The following is a 12256-nucleotide window of genomic DNA, read 5'->3' on the forward strand; positions in this document are numbered from 1 at the left end:
TATACCAGCCATAGAGGAACCTATAGAATTTAATGCTTTACCTCTCGAGCCTTAGAAAACGGAAATTGAAGAAAGTTCTAGGCAAATTGAGGGGTTACCATCTCAAGAAAAGTTAGATTTTATATTAACAAACTATAGTACTACTAAGTCTATTAATGAAGCACAACTATCAATAAACTTAGAACCAGCTATTCTGAACTCTTCAATCCACTCACGACCTTTCGAAATAGACGAATGGCTGACCAGTGAAATACAGTTACAAAACCATCCCTATAAGCTTTTTCCTCAGTTCAATCTAAAACCTTTATCAAAATTGCCAATGAATAACAAGGAATATAGCTAAACTCCGCCAGTTTGACCAAGAGCTAGTAAATGTTGGTAATAGAATCCAAGAGGTGGGGAAACAGATCTCCTGGAAATATGATCCGAGGAAACACCGTTACTAGAATATTATTTAACAAAAGGATAGGAAATTTATGAAATTGCGATTATGTAAAATTGGTATGTGTAAAACAAAGAATAAAATAGTTGTATATGAAGGCATGATTTAATTCTAGTTTGTTTATGTGACTATGTGCAATTAAGTGAAACATTGGATTATTTGCAGTATACTAATTATTTATTTATAAATTAGTTATTCAATGGAAAACGCTAATAATGAACCAGTTAACGAGGGTAATCAATCTGAGCAACAATCAGGGGGTCAATATATGACTAGGCAGGATATAGAAAATATCGTTGCTCAAGGGATAGCCAACACTATTCCAACAATGATAGCTCAAGGGATAGCCAACGCTATTCCAACAATCGTTGCTGCTGTTAAAAATCCAATAGAACCACAACCACTCGTTCCTAGCAAACGTATTTCTGAAGATAACTTCAGTAATAGCATAAACGAAGGCAATGATCATGTTAATCATGACAAGGAACCCCAACAAGCTCCGCTCCCTAAGAAAATGAAAGTTGCAACGCTTGGTTGCACGTACAAGGAATTTCTTGCTTGTAAACCATCTGAGTTTGCGGGCAATGAAGGAGCGACTGCTGCACTACGTTGGTTAGAGAAAACTGAGGCAGTAATTGCCATAAGTAAATGTGCTCAGGATGATCAGGTCATGTATGCGTCAAATCTTTTCAAAGAAGGGGCGCTAGAATGGTGGAATACGGTGTTACAATCAAAAGGAAGAAGGATAGCGTATGCTATGAACTGGGAAGAATTTAAGAGCTTGGTAGAAAGAAAATTCTGTCCCGAATATGAAAAGGAACAAATGACAAACAAATTTTTAACCCACCGAATGGTTGATGTAGATTGTCGAAAGTATACTACGACATTCTTCGAATATGCTCGAGTAGTACCAACCCTGGCTTCGCCAGAACCAGTACTTATTTCTCGATATATTTGGGGATTGATTTCTGAAATCCGTAACATCGTCAAGGCTGCGAAACCTCGCACGATTGATGATGCGGTGGATTTAGCCAATACTCTGACTGACGAACTAGTACGGACAAGAGAAGAAAATAGAAGGAAGGAAGTAGCCCAAAAGATTACCCAGGTAATCCATTCGGATAACCATAACGATTTTAAGAAAGGAGGGAATGGGCAATCTTCTACTAGTTCATTCTGCAATTTTTGCAAAAGAAAGCATTTTGGAAGATGCAAAGGATACTGCAATTTTTGCAAAATTCCGGGGCATCAGGAAGAAGACTGCAGGAGGAAGAAATTTTCAGTTTGTTACAACTGTGGAGAAACTGGACATCTTAGGCCAAATTGTCCAAAACTAAACAAACCATCTGACACTAAAGCCAAACCTGCAGAAGAAGCAAAAAGGAATGCAAGAGCCTTTCAATTGACTGCTCAGGAAACAGAGCTCATTCCAGATGTAATAGCCGGTACGTCCTAGGTTACAACTTTTACACAAAAAGTATTATCCGACTCTGATGCACATTAAAGTTTTATAAATACTTCATTCTGTCAAACTCTTAACTTAGACAAATCTTTACAGTCAAAACAGGCAAAAAGGAAAATATAGAACTCTCAGGTCATATAATTCTTCGCTAACCTAATTTCTATGAAATTAGCCGAGTTTAATGTTATGTTAGAAATAGATTGGTTAGTAGCCAACCCTACTCGAATTCTCTGTGATAAGAACTTTATAGAAAATCCAGGTACCCGCCGGAGAAGTATTTATGATTATAGAAAATAAACCACGTAAGGTCACATGATAAATTATGAAGATATTCACTTAAATCCTGCTAAGATAACAATAGAAGAGTTCGCAATCTTTAAATGGAAATTAGGAATTTTGTAAATTTAGCCAGATACTATAGGCAGTTTATTAAGGATTCTCTTAGATAGATATATCCTTAACTAAGCTAAAACAGTTAATTCTAAATAAGAACCTAAACAAAAAGAACCTTCTAGCATAGAGTAACAAATATTCCAACCCTAGCCTTACCAGAAGGAACAGAAGGTTTTAAAGTTTTTAACGGTTGATGCTTCAAAGTTAGAATTTGAATGTATGGTAATGCAACACATAAAGGTAATTATGTATGCAGCAAGGCAATAGCAAAAGCACGAAGAAAGCCATACCACTTGTAAACTTAAAAATTAAGAAGCCGCCAGTTACCCTTAAAAGTAGGAACCATTATCTAAGCAAGTTTACTATCCATATGAGGTCATAAGAATTTAAGATACCCATTTGAGTGACAAAAAAAAAAAAAAATTATTAAACATGAGGAAAAGGAAATCCTCAGTGACTACGACTGTGATATTTAGTATCACAAAGGAAAGGCTGAAGACGGTTAGAAGAGTATACAAATAATAAACAAAAGCCATAGGAGTTCGAGTTAGAAACGAAATGCTATTGAAAGTATTTCCTCGGAAAGGAATTTAAGAAACTAAGTGCAAAATACATAGGACCATTTCCAGTAATCTAATGAATAGAACCAGTAGCCTATCGTTTACAACTACCAGAAGAATTAGCTAGAGTACATGACGTATTTCATGTATCCAACCTCAAGAAATGTCTATCAGACGAATCCCTGATAATACGTCTTCAAGATATAGAGGTAAATAAAAAGCTGAAATTCGTGGAGAAACCCCTACAAATAAAAGACCGGAAGATCAAGTTTCTCCAATACAAACGACTAATGCTAGTGAAAGTCAAATGGGAATCCAGAAGAGGACCCGAGTACACTTGGGAACTGGAATTATAAATGAAGCGAAAGTACCCTCATCTATTTCAGTAAATCTCGAGGACGAGATTTTTCTCAAGGTGGGAAGGATGTAACAACTGTCACTAAAATCAAAGATTAGGATAATAATTAGCTATTAAGAAAACCCTAATTGAGACACCCAAGTGATTCTACACAAACCCTAAAATTTTCAGAATTTTCAGAATCAGGATCAGGGCCCCTAAAACTCAGGGGGGGTATTTCCTAGTTAGTATTATTCAAACTGTATTCGATAGAAATTTAATTTTAACGAACCGTCGACTCACCCAAACTACTGAGACGCGTGGCTACCTCATATTAAAAGTGACCCGTCGCGCCACGCGCCAGGACCATGTTTCCCTGTCGTGACACGCGAGGGAGACCAAATTTCAGGTATAAATAGAGGGCAGTGGCACTTGAAATTCGGTGTTAATTCGACGGAAAAACTCATAAGATTCACTGAGTTATAGCAAATATCGTTCACAAACACACACGAATCTTGAATTGCTGCCACAATCAGGGTAATAACTCGATCGCTATTACGATTCATTGTCCGAGATCAATATATCCAAGGAGTGTCTAAGTGCCGCCCACATTGGGTTATGCTTTATCGTTGTCGATAATTCGATAATGAGCTGAAGCATTGTACTTTGTCGTTGTCGATGATTCGATATACGAGTTGAAGTACTATACTTTGTCGTTTGTCATTTTGATAAATGAGTTGAAGTATTGCACTTGGTCATTCATTGTAAGAATTGATCTCGGGAAATTATCGTAATTGTTGTATTGATCACTAACCCGTTTGTGTGTATGCATTATTACTTGAATTAGGACAATCAAGGCTAATCAGTAGGCTTATATCTTGCCCGTTAAATCTGCAATGTGAGTCATTCTTCTTTTTATCAACTGTTTTACAATACTCCAAATTATTTCCAAAGTGTTATAATTACAGGGACTAAGTCGTGGATATCTTGATTTATTGGTTAGTGGGGTATTGTGCACATTACTATTTCTCCCAGTTAGGTTCATTGACCTACTAGGGAGGAACGTCACTATTGGAGTTCATTGACCTAATAGTGGTATGACCATCGTCACCATTGTGACTTGTCACCATTGTGACAGAAAGCCAAATAAAAATAAGATATGAACCATTGTAATCGCTCTTATGCTGTAATTTATAACTATGAGTCATTTCCTAAAACCTGAATGAACTCACTCAGTATTTCCCCGCTGACAAAACCTTTTTCAAACATGTTTCAGGTGATATGTTGTGAGCAAAGAAAGAAAGGTGCCAAGAAGCACTACAAGCTTAGAAAAGTGGCTCAATGTAAATAAATAAATAAACATGTATTGTAAAATAAAGATTTCCCAGTGAAATCATCTTATTGTATAATTACAGGGTTTTATCCCTAAATTATATAAAACGGGCAGTTTCAAATATTAAAAGATCCTGTTTTAAAAAGACTTCCGCTGTCGCCTAAATTAAATACCGCAGGATTTCTGTCCCGCGGCTCCTGGAACGGGTCAAACCGGGTCGGGGGCCGTGACAGTCCTAGATGATCCTACCCCATCCCACTATGTACAAGTAACCATGCCTTTAGTACAAACACAAACAAAGGGGGCCCACCATATTTGGTCCGTCGCAACCGGCGACATCTCGACGAGGAGGACAGGACGGAGGGGGGCGGCATGGAGAGGGGGCGGCGACGGATGGAGGACGAAGCTGGACAGTCCCCATACCGTCCAGCCTAACATATAGTGTCATAAAGAACTATGATTAAATAAATGATTGACGAATTTATAAACATAATAATAACTTGATGATTTCTTTTCCTCTCCAACGGAACTTTTTCTTCTTTTACGTAACCTACAATCCTGCATAACTCCATGGAATACTAACTACATTGGTGACGTTAATGTCACATCAATGTTTCGTTTTATTTCGATATAAATAAATTAACGACACGTAAACATTTTACTCTTATCATGACATCTATTTTCCAAATCAACGTCAACTAATAAATATATATTTTTTTTGTTGCTCAATTATTTGAGGCCATTGAACATGGTCCAATTCCCTAAAATACGAGACAATAATGTCATCAAGCCTATCTTTAAGGTTGGGATGCCCTTATTCATATTATCATATAATCACATCACATGCCCTTCTTTAGGTACACTATCAATCAATATGAATTATTTATTATATTAGACGTGTTCGAGTCAAATAAAGGTGGCAATATTTTTTCAAAAGTTAAAGTTTAAAATTTGTTGTGTAAACATGAAACAAGTACCATATATATGCAAAATCCCATTTTTCATTGTGAAGACTAGTATAATAAATTAAAGTATGTGTGTTAGTAGTCATTATGTTAAATATTACAGCTTAATTTATGAAAAATCTTAAGAATTTCATAATTTACTCAATGAAAGTCAACAAAGAAAGATCAAAGTTATATATCAATAATTAAATGGGTATTCTTTGCGCTCGTAGAATGTGAAATTAGTTCATGTGCTGGTGTGTTTATGAAAGGCAACGGTGAGAAGAAGCAAGAATGCAAGAAGCGAGTGAAAAATTGGGAACATTGTTGAACTTGAAAACAGATTTTGATAGAAGAGAACCACCTTTTGTTAAAAGAAATAATAAAATAAAATAAATTGTATGTGATGAAATAGTGTTTAACCAGGGGAGGTTAATTCACTGGTCTCGTCAAGTAGGGTTAATCCCTTCTTTTCGAGGATCGGTGGTTGGATCGCCCGCTGATCTGTCTCCTACACAAGGAAACACACCGTGACTCGTAACAATGAGGATGGGGTGCGGGTGCTCCTTGTTACCACTCTCCGGCGTGAGAATCAGTATTTGCTTGAGAGCAAAGTGTGTGATAGTAGTAAGTGTGAGAGATAGTTATTAAGCGATACCTCGAACCTGGTCCGGGATGGGTATATATAGCCGAACAGTGAAGGAGGTAATTGAGTGGCTAGACTGACAACGCGCGGCCCTTTGCAGGTATGTCAGGCGCGTAGGTCTCGGAGGTGACGCCACGTCCCGCTGTGGCTGTCAGTCTGTGTGCCAGCTTTGCTTACGTGTGAGCTGGACAGATGACTGCAATCAGTGCCACTTGCTGTTTTGGCCACTTAAGTCAAGGTGTCAGTCCCACTTGCGTCGTCAATAGGATGCGGTGCTGGGCCGCATCGCTATCTGCGGTAACTGCGGTTGTTTCCGCATCCCTTGCTTTGACGAAGATGTGTGCGGGATGCGGTGCTAAGCCGCATCCCTATGTGTGGTAACTGCTGTTGTTACCACATCCCTTGTCGTGACGAAAACATCTGTTTTCATGCACAAGGTAAGTCTTCTCATCACTTGACCGATTGGAATCGCCAACCGCGTTCGCGTGTGCCCGCACGGACGCAGATAAGTCCTTGCTGGTGGGAGTATTTGATAAAGGTGATGGTCATTAGCGACTGCTTTGGTGTGAGATTTAGGACCATACCCCTTCAGTATGTAGTATTGTTTGTGCTTAAAAATATAATTTTGGAGTTCGTGATATATTGAAAGAAATATGATTGTAAAACACTTCAAGTAGCTCGGTATTGTGATACGAATATCCATATTATATTTGTTAATTAATTATAGAGTAAACCTCAATTTATAAACTTGTGGTTTAGGGTCAAAATCAAATCAAACCCTTTTAAGAAACTTTTTGTTGTTTACAATTTTTACATTTAAAAAGAGCTACAATATAAAATTTTATGTTAGTTGACTAGTAAGTTCACTATTATGTTAGTCATGACTAGAGGGGTATGCTTGTCCTTTCACTCGAAACATAACCTATCTTCCTTTATAAGCACCCACTTTTCACCTACCTATCAAACCAAAACACTCTACTTTCCCCAAAACCCTCCCCGATGATCCACCTTCGTTACCACCCCTGTCAATACTATAATATTTCGTACTTTTCATTCTTTTCCATTTTTAATGTAATTCGTATTTTCATTTCAATCCTTTGTAATTCGAGACTTGATCATAATAGAAACAACTTTTTATACTATTTTTGCCTAATTATACTTGCATAATGCGTAAACATTCACAATTACATGTTTTAATTCAAAACCGAGCCATACATCGAGATTATATTTTCTTTGGAATATTATTCATATGAGTTATCATCATATACATGCTTACGTACACCTTAAAATGCTCAAAATATGCAAAGCAATACGTTTATAGACCAAATAACAAGCAAACCAAACCCAAGGACCAAAATGGAAAATTTTGGAATTTCAGAGGGTCCTTGCGGACCGTATAGCCTTCCTCGCGGTGCGCAAGGGACCCTTTGACGAAAGAAAACGTGAAATTTAGTGTTTTGAACCATTTCCCCCCTCCTAACTCCGAATCACCTTCATTTAACACCCAACCAATTATCCCCATTATAAATACGACACTTCCACACCTCCTAAACACTTTCACCACTTCCAAATCACTTTCAAACAATCTCTAATCTCCAAGATCTTCAAGTTTAGGCAGAAAGTTCTAAGTCCAAAATAGTGAGTTTTAGTCATTTTCTTGCACTTTTCTTCTTGTTTTTCTTCTTCTCCTTTCTTGGAACACCTCTAGGAGTATTACCACATATTACCAAGGTAAACAAAGATGGTAAACCACCATTTTTGAGGTCCAAGTTAGGATTTTTAGTAAACTTTTCATACTTGTTTTCTTAACTTTGTTTTTTGAAAACCTTCAAGTCATCAACAAACTTCCATGTTGAATGAATTGAGTTAAGGTTTAATTCCAAAAACATAAGGTTCATATGCCTCCCTTTTAAGTACTTATAAACATCTAAGTAACCCACAAACAATAATGTGAGTGATACCACGCCAAGTCTCCGACCACGCAATGTTGGAAGCGCTCGTCTTGGTTACACCTCACTTGGTTACTTAGCAAAATAGATAGGTTAATGTCACGGCCCTAGCCCCGGTTTGACCCGGTCCAGAGCCGCGGGACAGTAAATCCCGTGGTATTTAATTTAGGCGACAGCGGAAGTCTTTAATACAGGATCTTTTAATACTAAAAATGCCCGTTTACTTTATTACATAATTTAGGGATAAAACCCTGTAATTTACAATAAGGGGATTTCATTGGGAAATCTTTATTTTACAAAACATGTTTCTTTATTTATTTATATTGAGCCACTTCCTTAAGCTTGTATTGCTTCACGGCACTTTTTCCTGGATCACAACAGATCACCTGAAACATGTTTGAAAAAAAGGTTTTGTCAGCGGGGAAATACTGAGTGAATCATTCTTTTTGTTTAAAACAATATTTAGTTATAATTTACAATATTAAGAGCGATTACAATTGCTCCTATCTTATAATTATCTGGTCCAGTTGTCATTCGACCGGATCTATGACTGTGGTCATATCACTATTGGGTCCTGTCACCCAACAGTGACGTGTATCACTATTTAGGTCCGTTCACCTAAAAAGTGACATGTATCATGACTTAGGTACGCCCACCTAATCTGATAAAACAACAGTAATGTGCACAATACCCCACTTACTGCCAGTAACTTTAAGATTTACAAAGACTTAATCCCTGTAATTATAACTGGAAAGCAAATAGGGTTTTGAAAGTAATTTGATAAAAAGAGAATGACTCGCATTGCAGATTTATGCGGGCAGAGTTTAATCTACTGATTAGCTTGTTTAACCTAAATTAGATAACAATGCACACGAACTGGGTTAGTAACTAATACAACATTTACGACAATTCACGAGATTAAACCCTCACAACAAATGACAAAGTGCGATACTTAAACATCCATCGAATTAACGACGAATGACAAAGTATAAACCCAAATTGAGCAGCACTTAAACATTCGTTGGATAGTTTTAATCGATCGGACGTTGAATCGTAATAGCGATCGAATTATTACCCTGTTTATCGCGGCAGCGTTTAGTGATTCGTGTGTGTTTGAAGTATTCGGACTATAATTCAGTGCATGAATTGAGTTTTTACATTGAATTAACGCAGAATGTCAAGTCCCAGACTCTACTATTTATACCCAAAATTCCCCCCCCGCGTGTCGCGACAGGGACACATGCGCCTGTCGCGTGGCGCGAGAGACACCAATCTACCCTAGGGTAGCCTTGTGTTCCAGTAGGCTTGCTGAGTTAGTCTTGCATGCAAATTCGATTCACACGTTAAACTGTTAGGATATTACCAACTAAGGTTTACCCCCCTGAGTTTTAGGGGCCCTGATCCTGATTCCGATTGTTCAAAAAATTTTAGGGTTTATGCAGAATTACTTGGGTTTCTCAATTAGGGTTTCCTTATTGGACAATTAACATACTAAGTAATAATTTTAGTGAGAGTTGTTACATCCTCCCCACCTTAATAAAGATCTCGTCCTCGAGATTTACTGGAATAGATGAGGATATTTCCGCTTCATTTCTGATTCTAGCTCCCAAGTGTATTCTGGTCCTCTCTTTGAATCCCACTTGATCTTGACTAATACTAGTCGTTTGTGCTTAAGAAATTTAATCTTTCTGTCTTCTATCTGCAGTGGTTTCTCTACAAATTTCAGCTTTTCATTTACCTCGATATCTTGAAGAGGTACTACCAGGGATTCGTCTGATGGACATTTCTTGAGATTGGATACATGAAATACATCATGTACTCCAGCTAATTCTTCTGGTAGTTGTAAACGATAAGCAACTGGTCCTATTCGTTGAATTACTAGAAATGGTCCTATGTATCTTGGACTCAGTTTTCCTTTCTTACCGAATCGTACTACTCCTTTCCAAGGAGAAACTTTCAAAAGTACCTTGTCTCCGACTTGAAACTCTAGCGGCTTGCGGCGATTGTCTGCATAGCTTTTCTGACGATCTCGAGCCGTTTTCAGTCTTTCCTTGATTTGAGTTATCTTGTCAGTGGTTTCTTGTACAATTTCAGGACCTGATAATTGACTTTCTCCTATTTCTGCCTAACAAACTGGAGTTCTACACTTACGTCCATATAGTGCTTCAAATGGGGCAACTTCAATGCTTGAATGAAAACTATTGTTATAGGAGAATTCAATTAAGGGTAAGTGGTTATCCCAATTACCACCAAAATCTATCACACATGCTCGGAGCATGTCTTCCAGGGTTTGTATCGTCCTTTCACTTTGTCCGTCTGTTTGAGGATGATATGCAGTACTTAAATTTAGTCGGGTTCCCATTGCTTCCTGAAAACTAGTCCAGAAATGGGAAGTGAAACGACTATCCCTATCCGATATAATGGAGAGCAGAACTCCATGTAAAGATACTACTTCGTCTACATACAACTTCGCTAACCTTTCCATACTAAAGGTTTCTTTCATGGGTAGAAAATGAGCTGATTTGGTTAATCGATCCACAATTACCCAAATCGCATCATTACCTTTTCTGGTTTTGGGTAACTTAGTGACAAAATCCATTGTTATGAGTTCCCATTTCCATACCGGCATCTCTAACTGTTGTAGTAGTCCCGAAGGTTTCTGATGTTCTGCTTTTACTTGTAGTAGTCCCGAAGCTATATCCTTTTTCATTCCTATCCACCAAAAATTATTCCTTAAATCTTGATACATCTTATTGTTACCTGGGTGCATGGTATACCTAGATTTATGGGCTTCCTCTAGAATCTTGTTTCTTAAATCTCCCTGTTTAGGTACCCAAATTCTTTTCTGGTGGAATCTCCAAATTCCATCATTTCCTTGCTCTAGCTCTTTTATTTATCCTTTCATTCCTTCAGCATCGTCTTCGATTGCTGTTTCTTGAACTTTCTTCAATTGCTCCATTAAATCAATTTGCAGATTTAATCTGAGAGCACGGACTCGCTTTTGCTTTTCATGATATTTACGACTTAAAGCATCTGCAACTACATTTTCTTTTCCTTCGTGATATTGAATATCACAGTCGTAATCACTTAGGATTTCCATCCATCTCCTTTGCCTCATGTTCAATTCTTTTTATCCAAATATATACCTTAAACTTTTATGATCTGTATAAACAGTAAACTTACTTCCATACAGATAATGTCTCCAAATCTTAAGGGCAAAACTTATAGCTCCTAATTCTAAGTCATGAGTCGTATAATTTTCCTCGTGTTTCTTCAATTGCATGGAGGCATACGCAATTACCTTCTTGCGTTGCATCAACACACATCCAAATCCTAATTTTGAAGCATCACAATATACTTCAAAATCTTCAGTTCCCTCTGGCAAAGCTAAAATTGGAGCATTTGTCAACCTTTGCTTTAATATCTTAAAAGCTTCTTCTTGTCTAGGTCCCCATTCAAACTTAACTGCTTTACAGGTTAGCTTAGTCAAGGGTACAACTATCTTAGAAAAATCTTTAATAAATCGTCTGTAGTATCCAGCTAAGCCTAGAAAGCTTCTAATTTCCATAGCAGTTTGCGGAACCTTCCATTTGGTAATCGCTTCTATTTTAGAAGGATCTACGTGAATACCTTCGTGATTTACCATATGTCCTAAGAATTGCACTTCTTGCAGCCAGAATTCACACTTCGAGAATTTAGCGTAAAGCTTTTCCTTTCTTAACAAAGTTAAGAGTGTATGTAGGTGATCACAATGTTCTTCCTGACTTTTGGAATAAATAAGTATATCGTCAATGAAGACAATTACGAATTTATCCAAGTATGGTTTACAAATCCGATTCATCATGTCCATAAATGCTGCAGGAGCATTTGTTAGTCCGAAGGGCATGACTGTAAACTCATAATGACCATACCTAGTTCTGAAGGTAGTTTTAGGTATGTCTTCCTCTTGTACTTTCAATTGATGATATCCGGAGCGTAAGTCTATCTTAGAAAAATACCTAGCTCCCTGGAGTTGATCAAAAAGATCATCAATCCTAGGTAATGGGTATCGATTCTTAATTGTAACCTTATTCAATTCCCTATAATCGATACACATTCTCATCGATCCATCTTTCTTTTTCACAAACAACACTGGTGCTCCCCAAGGGGACGAACTAGGTTGTATAAATCCTTTGCCTAATAATTCATCT

The sequence above is a fragment of the Helianthus annuus genome, chromosome 12 (assembly GCF_002127325.2).
Source record: "Helianthus annuus cultivar XRQ/B chromosome 12, HanXRQr2.0-SUNRISE, whole genome shotgun sequence".
Classification (NCBI taxonomy): domain Eukaryota; kingdom Viridiplantae; phylum Streptophyta; class Magnoliopsida; order Asterales; family Asteraceae; genus Helianthus; species Helianthus annuus.